We start from the raw sequence: 12,159 nt of genomic DNA, 5'->3' as shown, positions 1-12,159 counted from the left end.
CTGGAGTTCAGACGTGTGCTCTTCCGATCTTTTTGAATTTGCGAGTGTACTACCTTAAAATTATTTTTTTTGGGTGTAAGGTTTTAAAATAATACCTTTAGTTTGGGATTTTTTTGTGAGTAAATGGATAACTTTATTTAAAATCTGCTTAGAGAACATTATTGTATATAGATTATTGTATATAAGAAACCAAAAAAATATTTTTTTATTTTTCTTGTGTCCAAAATGGCGATACATTGACCTACACTTGCGGAATCCCTTTTTTTTTATCGATGTACATGATTCCAGGCACACGATTTGACCTTGAACAAAACACAAAGAATTTTCATTATCTACATATTAAAGACTAGAGAGGTAGGGATTTTTCAAAATATTGATTTTTCTCAAAATGGCAGCTATTTTACGAAAGACTTGTGTTGACAAAAATACGAACTTTTCGTAAAAATAGCTACCACTTCGAGAAAAATCAATATTTAAAAAAATCCCTACGTATCTCTATAGTCTTTAATATGTAGATAATAAAAATTCTTTGTGTTTTGTTCAAGAGCAAACCGTGTGCCTGGAATCTTGTACGCCGATTTGAAAAAACAAAAAAAGGGATTCCGCAAGTAGGCCATTGCGGCGCCATTTTGTGCATAAAAAAATAAAAATAAATTTTTTTAGTTTCTTATACATATATGTACAACAATGTGCTCTAAACAGCTTTTAAATAAAATTATCTATTTACCCATAAAAAATGCCAAACTTAGGTATCATTTTAAGGCCTCAGGGGGGGGGGTGGCAGACCTCTTAAACGTTTATCATACAATATATATATATATATAAAATTATAAATAAAATTTTATTTTAAATTCTGTAGAAAACAAAATCGATTGGCACAAGAATAGAGTATCTAAGCTGCCTATAGTAAAATAGTTAAATATGTTACATAAATATTTTTGCCACCTTGTGAATTATTGGTCTTTGATCATAAATCTTAAATAATATAGATAACAAAAGATGAATAATTATTAATTCATTTCTATTTAAATCATTTTTAAAATACTTTTTTTTTAAATGTGATGATAAAATCATAATAATTTAATCTATGAGTAAATTATTCATTATATCAATATGTAATCATTATACAAAGTGTTTTAAAATATGTGAATATCATTTCAGAGATAAAAATTAAAGGCATGGAAATAATGAAAAAAATTCTTATAAACGTTTATCTTATTTGATCTTATTTCCAAATTAGCAATTTTGTATTTCAATAATTCTCATTATAGATTGAGTTAGCAGTTAAGTTAATACTTAAATTTTTACAAACAGTCAATAAAGTAACACATAAGTATAAAACATTAAAAAGAATTAGCTGAATAAAATTTGATATTACTTTAATTTGTAACGAGAATTGTTAATAGATAAAAGTATCTGTAACTCATAAACAAACACATTGAAACTTTTCAATAAGACCATTTTTCGCGGAGTTACGATTATCTAAAGTTATGCGAAATTTTGATACAAATTTACCTATGCGTTAATTTTGTTGATCAGTATACATTTTTCAGTGTTTTCTGTAACATGTTATTCAAAAATGTCAGGTTTAGCAAAAAAAAATGTTGAAATTTCACAAACCACTTCCGAACTGTATCATCAGAAACAATGCCTTGGTCGTAAACTTTACAAATTTTACGCGCTGTCTCGTATGCGTTCTTGCCCTTTCTGAAGAAGAAAAGCATAATATTGCAAAAATGTTTCTAATTCTCCATCTTTAGGGCACTATAGAATCGAATATCAATATATGTCATTATGGACAGATATGCATTGTTTGAACAAAAGACTGCTCTTTCTTATCAACCTGAAGTTTGGGCTTCCTCATTTAGTATTAGCGCAAAATTCAAACTGGTATCCGCGCAAATGTGAGAAAATCGCAAAACTTCCCAGATGACCCAATATATTGGAACTTGCGTTAAATTACTGTTGAGACTACCACGATGATATAAAGTGGGATGCACAGACAATCGGTAATTTAGCTTCGTATAAATGGGTCGTCTAGAAATAAAATAAGAGGTCATATGTATGAAAGTTACAAGATCATTATACTTTGATCGATTCGTCTTTTCGAGATATCTATATATATTTTGACCATCAATTAATTTTGACAAATTAAATATATATTCCGCGACTATGACTTTTATGCGTATAACCTTTTATTTTATTTCTGAATAACCTATTTATACACAAAGCCAAATTATCGATTAACTATACGCACAGTATGTAGTACTTCACTTCATGTTACTGCGATAGTTCTTGCCAATAATTTAATGCAAACTTCTAACATACAGGATGTACAGACCTATTACACTACTCACTATAATAATAAATTCTTGAAATCATTTAAGAGATGAAAATTTTAATACCAAAATGTTGAGACTACAATTTTAGCATGCACATCCAGTTAATTAAATAAAAAAAGTTACAAAGATATAAATTCACAAGTGCACGCAAAAAATATTTAATAACATTATAAATATTTAATAACATATTTAAAAACATTACTATTTATCCAAGGGCATCTTAACTATTCAATGGACGTAAACGCGTGAATTTTGAATAATTGATCATCTTTAAACGCTTCTAATTTGAAAATCATTGTAGTCTCAGCATGTATTGTTATCAGTATTAGAATTTTCGTCTCTAAATAAATTCAAAAATCTGCAGATGATACGGACATCCTATATACAAGTAATTTCAACGTGTATAATTCAGTTAGCTAAATTGTACTAAACGAACCCAAAAAAGAATCCAAAAAGAAAGGCTTACTCTTATTCATATGTTACTTCGGCAAAAAGTTTATGTACACACAACTATCCAGTGTCAACTCTGGCATTATATTATTACAATTTATATTTAATTCGTTAAGGCCTAATAATTTCAATTTGTATAAAATAATGACTTAAAACACATTTTGCTCAATAGTAACTCAAGAAATAGAGGAAATTTGCTTTATACGGAATTTACGGAAATCTTATTGGCCAATTATGAATAATTGGACTACAGCAGCAATGTAGCCCAATTATTTACAATGATAGAGAGAGAGAGAGAGAGAGAGAGAGAGAGAGAGAGAGAGGGAGGGAGAGAGAGAGAGCACATCGTGGCTTGCCATGTTCTTGATTTGATTGCCTAAGTGCACGGTCGCTCTTAGCGGTTTCGATATGATTTAAGATAAGAGCCGCGATGAAATATCCCAAAACTATTGTGTATCATTGAGCACAATAAACAATTTATCTATCAATGTTATCAAAATCTCTTGTATAATTCGCTAACACTGCGCTAATTAGAGTTTAAAAAGTTATCAGTATATTATTAAAAAATCTTAAAATAGTATAAAGAAAATAGTATGATTGAAATTTAAATAAGGAGAATAATAAATACATTGCAATATTTTTAAGTGTTCGTTATACATATTATTACGAGTAATTAGAAACTAAACCAACTTTCATTATTAAAATTGCATGAAATTGACGAAGTTGGCATTATTAAATAATCATTCTAATACCGTCCGATATGCATGCATTAACATAAATTTGCAGATTTTCATTACTAGTGGCTAAAACTTGAAATGTGGGGATCGAAAAGATAACATTTAAATCACTTTAGATAATTACTTAAAATATTTGAATAGCTAAAGATGAATTTATACTAAAATCAAATGTGTATGACACTTAACTTTATTAACTTATAATTAAATTGTGAATAATAATAAGTTGAATATTAGACCGAATAACAACAACAGAGAGAAAAAGAGAAAAAGAGAGAGATAAGCAGAAATTTTCAAAGCGGATCTCGGCGCTTAATAATTTTCTTATTCATTATTAATTACATTTTTTAGTTGTGTTAACTGTATGCTGATACGGATTGTCGGGCTAGAAACGCAATTCTAAACAGAAGCATGAATCAAAATTAATTTGATCATCAATTTTATAACGATGCCACAAACATTTTAAAAAACTATAAAAAACTTACAAAAATATCACTGTTCAGTAGAGTTTTCCTCTTTTATGAAACATCTCCTTAAATAATGAGACTAAAAATAGTATTTTTTTTACATAGAATTTTGGACGCTTTTTCTGATTTTATAATACAAAATTATACTACATTCTACTATTATACTGCTACTATTATACTACATTCTACTTAAAAACCATAAAGTTAATCTTCAAAAGACCTTGCAAACAACACATAAGGACATTTCAAGATTACCATGTACTAAGTATGTCCCTCTCAAAACTCTACAACTTTTATTTGAATCATTTTTTTCTAAAACTCAGCGGTGTGTGCGTGCGTACGTCTAATAATATGGCCAAAGATTATAAAAGATAAGAATTTATTTAATGAAATTATTTATAACGTATAAATTTCTATATTACGTATAATTTATATAATATTCATGTTGTGTCGGCTTCTTTATGCATATTTTCATTATTTAATTTTATACAAGCCGTTCTTATTAGTGCCACAATATAAATCAATGATGTTAACCGAATTATGCCATTTATGTCAATATTGCGACTTTTCCGTAAGCTCGTTGCTTCGCTGTAGTTCGATATATTTCCAGTTCAACGAGGGAATTAAAATCAACGTGCATGAGAATTAATCAACCGCGGCAACAACGTCATGGCGTCACTAGATTCGTGCTGGCGGTTATCAGCATTGTTATCAGAAGCGGAGGGTGATATCCGTCATGGCTTTCATGCTGACACTCCCTTCTGTCCGTTCGCCGCGAAGATATATACGGCGAGTACATATAATAATCCAGGTTTTATCCCAATGTAGACAGCCGGCGTTACTTCGAGATCCGTAGCCTAAGTGCGATACGGCGAGGAAGGATGTCACGCGGATGGCGACGGTGAACCGGCGAGAGAGATCCGACTGTGCGCATACCTAACTGCATATAATATGACGGTGTCCTTATCGAGGACATGAATCAGCAAACATATGTACGTACAATCGGCCCCTACGCCTGTGACGAGATCGCGAGAATAGATTAGAGTCATCTTCCTGGAATAATGACGACGTGTCGCTGCGCGAAATTAACGATTCAAATTTAGCACGCTCGGATATCGGAGGCTGATTGCGAATGCAGCACCCATTTGGGCCAGCAGCCGACGTGCATCGCTTGCTCGTTGGAATTCTTTTTTTTCCTTTTTTTCCCCTCCTTCTTTTTTGTTTTGCGCAATCGACGATCGGGTGCAACGTGTTTACGCGCAAATGTGTGGGTGAGTTTCATATTTACCTACAGATAGAGATGTCGACGACTGTTGGCTGAAATCGGGCGTTGGTACGTCCGATCCTCGAAAACCAACCAACGAAGGGTTTAATCGTCACGCAGCTGAAAGAATCGATTGTTCCGCGTCCGTGGTGCGCGTCGGGTATGACTTCGAAAGGATGGTCGTTTATTTCGCCGGAAATGTTGATTTGTATTTTGGCGTGAATGCGCTCACCTGATTATGAAGCGTTGTTTGCAGACCGGCTCAGAGGGTGAAACCCGGACAGGTTTAGCGCGCGATTGGAAGATTAACGCCTGCCGGTTTGGTCGACGCGGAAAATCCTGCAATCAATCACTCGAAAGTCGTTTATAATCTGATGATAAATTAATTTTTAACAATAATATTTATTTGTATTAATTAAAATAGTAAAAGAGGACATTTAGAGAAGAGTCAATTTAAAGATTATTTGCCAATAAATTCGTATTGAAACGCATTTTAACATGAATGAACGTAATGGTACATAAATGTGTGTGTATGCGTGTGTGTGTACAATAATAAATTTCAAATTTTCTTGTTTCTTACATTTAATATTTAAACATATGTATATACATATACACTGTTAGAAATTTTTATGGGAATTTTCAGATACATGTGACTAAAGCTTTAAGCAGTTACCGTTTCTGAAATTTACTAAACGAGAATAAAAATTTCAGAAGCAGTAACTGCATAAAGCTTTAGTCACACGTCTGAAAATTCCGTTATAGTTTAGTAATTTGCAGTAACTGTAACTGAACATTTAAAAAAATTTTAAAAATTGTTTATCGGTTTATGAATTTTATCATATATGCAAATTATAATTACCTTGACACATAAATAGTAAAATAATGTGAGCGAAGTATGTTTATGCAAACATGCATACATACGTAACGTGTGTTATATGATATACTCTACATATCAAATGTATAGCCAAAAAGTATTTTATAATTATAGTTATAAAGAATTGTATTTGAGTATACATATTTTTTGACTATACATTATATATGTAGATTGAGTTTTATATATAACACACGTATGTACGCAACTGTTTGCACAAACATACTTCGCTCACATTATCTTATTATTTATGTCCCAAGATAATTATAAACTGGATACATATATGTTAAAATTAATAAACCGATAAAAAATTTTTTAAAATCTCTTTTAATGCATTGAAACTACTGCATATAATCTATACGCACTTAGTTATTTGTGTAAACATACTATGCTCGTATTATTTTATTATTTATATATCAAAAAGATAAATAATATAAGCAGCATTATATATTAAAATCATCACTATTCTTTCTGTCATCACTATTCTTTTTATCATCATTATCCTTTCTATCATCACTATTCTTTACTTTCACCTTTCTCCGTCCGTGAGCTTGAGCAAAAAAACGTCATTTCCACAAGTCGCCGAGTAGTACACTGAATAAAAGCTGCGCAGAATACATTGCGCAACTTCTTCTAGTTACGATGTCTTAAATTTCCGTTACCATTTAGTAATTTTAAGAAATCGTTTATAATTTTGCGGTACAGTTTCAGAATTTCCGTTACCATTTAGTAATTTAAAAAACCGTTTATAATTCTATGATACAGTATCAGAATTTTAAGAGAAATTTAGTAAATTTGCTTTGAATGTTACTAAATTTCGTTTTCAGCCACCTAATTTCGTAAAATTAAGTTACTTCAGTACCTTAAATCTTACAGAATTTTCTGAACATTTTTAACAGTGTATATACACACATATAATCATATATAAATAATTAATTCTTAATAAAATACATAATAATATTTAATAAAATACAATATTTAAATGTTTCATCAAAATTACCTTGTATATATGATGTACGCAACCGTATCTTTTGATTACTTACACCACTTAAAATGGCACGTTTACGTACATGAGTTTCGCATTTCCAGAGAACTTGTAACTAGAAAATCATTAGCTATAAAGTTAGATTAATAAATTAAATAGGTAACAAAACTTATCTAAAACGTAATTTGTCTTCTTTAACACATTCGCGATTAATGACATGACTGAGCATTATGTATTTTTGCGAATTAAAAATGGCAATCTGTAGCACATCTCTTATTTATAATCAAACCACTTGTCTACATATTAATTTATGTCACTTTATTTTCTCTCTTTTATAAAATCTATCCAACAATTTATTAATTTAAAATTAAAAATTCTATTGATAGTTGATGTGAAAAATGTTACTTTAATTACTTAATTAGTCTCTGCTTTATATAATACAAAAATTCCATATTTTAATTTTTCATTATATAATATTGTAAAGCAAAATATTGTTAAAGTTAAGTTAAGCTATTTCTTTTAGTTTTTTTTTGTAATTTAATATTAATGAATCTCTAGTTTCTTATTTTATTTCATCTTTATACATATATTTGTCACAAATTCAAATTCTTAGGAAATTAAATTTTAATTCTCAGTATCAATGTTGTTTTATCGGATTTTATATTGTTTATAATTTTCATAAGAATTTGTTAATACCTTTGTAAACAACTAGCTCTCAATGTATATTTGCTCACATAAATGCTCACATAAAAGAATGGCATTGAATATATGCGGCATTAATTATTTGTCTTTTATTAAAATATATCACAAATATGTTACTAACAAATAATAGAAAAAATTATATTTTTTTCAACCTATTTTTTTATCACTCTGGCATGAGAGATGGATTATATGGATAGGTAGTTACATAATACATGAATGATATGTGACACGACATGCTAAGATTGATATATTATAATAAAACTAAGTAAATCTATATACACACACGAAGAATAAATTACTTCTATCTTTAATTAAAAATTATACACTTAATCTATTTATAAAGTTTGCGAGTTTATAATGAAATAATGTAATTAATAGGCTTTAATATATATTCAATTGTAGGCCGTGCAAAGATCGAGCAAACTCGTATCAAAATACATATTGTAACTAGATCGAGAATTTAATTCATCAAAGTAACGTGCGGACATAATGAGCAGATATGTATAATATCGATCGTAATTAAAATATACGAATCTGATCGCAGAGAAATGATATATTTCAGAATTGAAATTTCAATTCAACCCTGTGAATAAGATTACGTTCCGTTGAACATAATCCTGCAAATTTGATTTTCTCAAGGTAATCAGGGCGCTCTTGCTACAAACTGTTTCATCAGTATGTTTACATTTATGGAATAACATACGGGACTTTAATCTAATAGTCTATCGGATCAAACAGTTGTCATAATTTAACTATGTGTACATAAAGTGAGAGAGAGAGAGAGAGAGAGAGAGAGAAAGAGAGAAAGCGGTTATAGGGAAACCCTAGATGTTATTACGATTGAATCCAATCACTCAAAATAGTGTATAGGATGACCCGAAATACATGTTCTAAATGGAAAAGGGTAATTCTATCTAAAATAAATCAAAATAATACAATAAATTTTTTTCAAATAAGATCTTGTTTTTGAGAAAACAGATTTTGAAAATTAATCAATTATGTGCACGCACTTGACTGACATTTGATGTAATGAATATCGCACAAATAATCTGTGTGATTGAATGTATAATTTGTTCACTTTATGAATAGTTTGATTACTATTAAAATTTAATTATATCGATATTATATATCGGTATTTTTAATTGTTATGTAGTTTCTGTCAAACAATCGCATTTGGACCTGAGCCTCTCTATTATCTCATTAAATGCGAACTACTGAAGCATGTTTATTTACCACAACAATCAGTAAATGTTGAGAGAGCGTCAATTTCATAGACAGGTCAGATATAAATATTACTCAGCTCTATTGTGTAAACTATTATTTTTCGATAAGAGAGCATTAAATTTATGACAATATTTAATTATTCGAATTCTAAAGTGTTCATATCCAATAGACTATTCAATTAAAGTGGTATAAAGCCTGTAAAAATTTGCAAATATAGTGTACTGTTTGCGGTAATCTAAGATTTTGTAGAAATCCACAGGAAATTCTTGATTTTGAAATTCAATTTCAGAATTATGAACTTGTTAATGGATGCAACTAAACAATAATTATAAATCGACTCTTTATTAAAAATTCAGGCCGATTATTTGGCGGTAATCTTGAGTTTCGTAAAGCAATTCAGAAACATAATTGTCTGACGACGAGGATCACCTTTCGTGAATTAATGAGAAATTATCCACCTGTGTACTATTTGCATGGCACAATGATTGACTTGCACCGGTCGAATGGGAACGTCAATTTTAATGTGGTAAACAATGTCATTAGCACGCCGATATTATCGAGGTCAACGCTTCAAATTGCAACATGGTAATTACACTTACCGAAGGTACCAATCAGAATGTTCGTAACGTAAATTGTCTAAACTTTAGAATATTACGTACACCTTATTATAGATAATATAATATAATTTGCAACTTTTTACACATTTATAAATTTAATATCTATATTAATTTATTCTTTGATAGATTGTACCATGTTCAGATAAGAAATTATCTCTTTTTGAAATAAATCTATATATACACATATATATATATATATATACATATATAACATATATATATATATAATATATCATACATATTAATAATATATTTGGATAATAAAATAATCTAAAATTAATAACGATAACGAAAATATAATTTGCCACTAAAATTAGAAATTAATTATTTTTACGATATTCTATGAAACTAATCATTATATAATAATTTGCAAGAGTTTTCAAAATACAACGGGAGACTATATTCAAAACGAACAACGGATGATTGTTTAAACCATTTATTATACGCTTAGTGATTAAACAATATGTCACACGACGTAGTTACAGAGATATTACCGTTTAAAGTTATTTGAAATCGTACGTCGAGCGATTCCTTTTCGAAGCAGTCAGTCGTTAAAATGTGTTCCTTAGTATTAGGAAGGAGTCCCGCTGAACGGATTCTCACACATCAGCGGGATCTCTTCATTCAACGGCGCTGAATGATGCGTTCGTTGAGTGCCATTCGCAGTACGAGGGATTATTCCCGTCGAAAATGCACGCGATACATGGCCACTGGGGACGCCTATTGCCTGGATAATGAATTAATGGAGGACAGAGGTAAATGAAACAAGTATTGAAACCCGCAGCACACCGCTGACTGCCAGATACCGCCGCCTATCTCCATTTTTTACCCGTTGACAGGTTGAAAAAAAATTTAATCCGGCCTATAAATTTTTCTTTCGTAATTATTCGCGGTATATTTGATCACCCCGCTTAATTGAACCAATCATTCTGAAAGGGCATTAAGTTATAAAAAGTGAAACGAGAAACGCCGATCCGTTTTTATCTAGTGACACGAGTCCGCTAGATCGAAACGATGTAACGCGGATTTTGTTTCTCAGCAAAACGCCAAAAAAGTATCAATCATCACAAGCGGACAGTGGCATGACCGCCACTTTTATTTCGCGAGGCAAGTCTAGTAGATCGCGGCGATCTAGTGCGGATTTTGTGTTTCTCCGACAAAACGCAAAAAAAAAAAATGTAGCAATCATCAAAAACGGACAACGGAGCATGATCGCATCAGCTCGCTGCTTCGACAGCGAATAAATCCAACGCGCGACATATTTTCCACGATATTTCACCGCTGAAATTGCAAAAAAACGCGGTACCAGAGCGGAAGGAAAAAAACGCCGGGCCGGAGAGGAAGGAAAAACAATGGGAGCGTTTCGTGGAAATCGCGGAAACCAGAGCATCGTTGCGTAGAACTGATACGCAACTCACCGGGGCAAATCTCATCGGGGAGAAGCTGTGTGTTATTCCTCCTCTTTTTTTTTGACGGCGCGTATTATTAATATCAAATCTTTCTACCACCTGTTTCTGCTCACAACGAGCGTTGCCCCAAGGTTAAATGCGAACAGCGCGCTGCTGCATGCCCGACGATGCGCTGTGGGAAATCCGCTGGGAAATGTTCCTCGCAACTTGTAGCCGGAAACACGATCTCTCGTGAATGTTGGGTATAACTAATTTCGACGTTATAAACAAGGTCAGCGGCGCAGCGACGGTGGATAATATCGTTAGGCTGCGCTGCATCACGCCAGGATTATCGCGATTAATTATGTGCGCCGGTTACGTAGACCGAATATACAAGATTATTCTCTGCGAGAGAGTCGCTTACATTCGGCTGTGCGGCTTGAATTTACTGAAGTCGTGTCCGCGCGACCGAGAGGGGAGAATTGCGGCGCTATTGAAAATGCGTACGCACGCTTTAACGTACGCATTCCGAGATATTTTGAATAGGTCGACGTTAATGATAATGCATACTTCACGACTGTTGAATTTAATTATTAAAATAGAACTTGTGTGCGCGATAATTTTTTTAATTTTCCAACAATATTGGAAAACCATTTTTCATATTATATGATTTATACGTACACTTATTAACCTTTAAACCACCAAGCCCAAAAAAATCACACTAACCACAATGTCGGTCTGACAGACCGATATTATACTCTCGCTAATTTTATAAGTTAATTATAATAAAAATATATGTTTTCTGAATACATATTGATGGAGAAAAGGAAAACTATGTTTTAGTGTGAGGGTTAACAAAAAAATCTCATATACAATAGAAATAAACTATATTTAAATTGGAACAAATAAGAAAATTGTTGACAAATAACGTTTCAATAGCGGTCTGTGAGACCGATAGAGTTGTTTAAAGGTTAAGCTTCTAAATTTTTTGTCTTCACGAAATTCTACATTAGATCTGTCTTTTCCAATTTTTCGTGCCGGTATTATTTTATCTTAGAAACATTTAAACTGCAATTTGCGATAAAAAGGATGGATGTCTCTTGCGTGGAATATGT

The sequence above is a fragment of the Wasmannia auropunctata genome, unplaced genomic scaffold (assembly GCF_000956235.1).
Source record: "Wasmannia auropunctata unplaced genomic scaffold, wasmannia.A_1.0 LD333500.1, whole genome shotgun sequence".
In the NCBI taxonomy this organism is placed as follows: Eukaryota; Metazoa; Arthropoda; class Insecta; order Hymenoptera; family Formicidae; genus Wasmannia; species Wasmannia auropunctata.
This window is presented reverse-complemented; position numbering follows the sequence as displayed.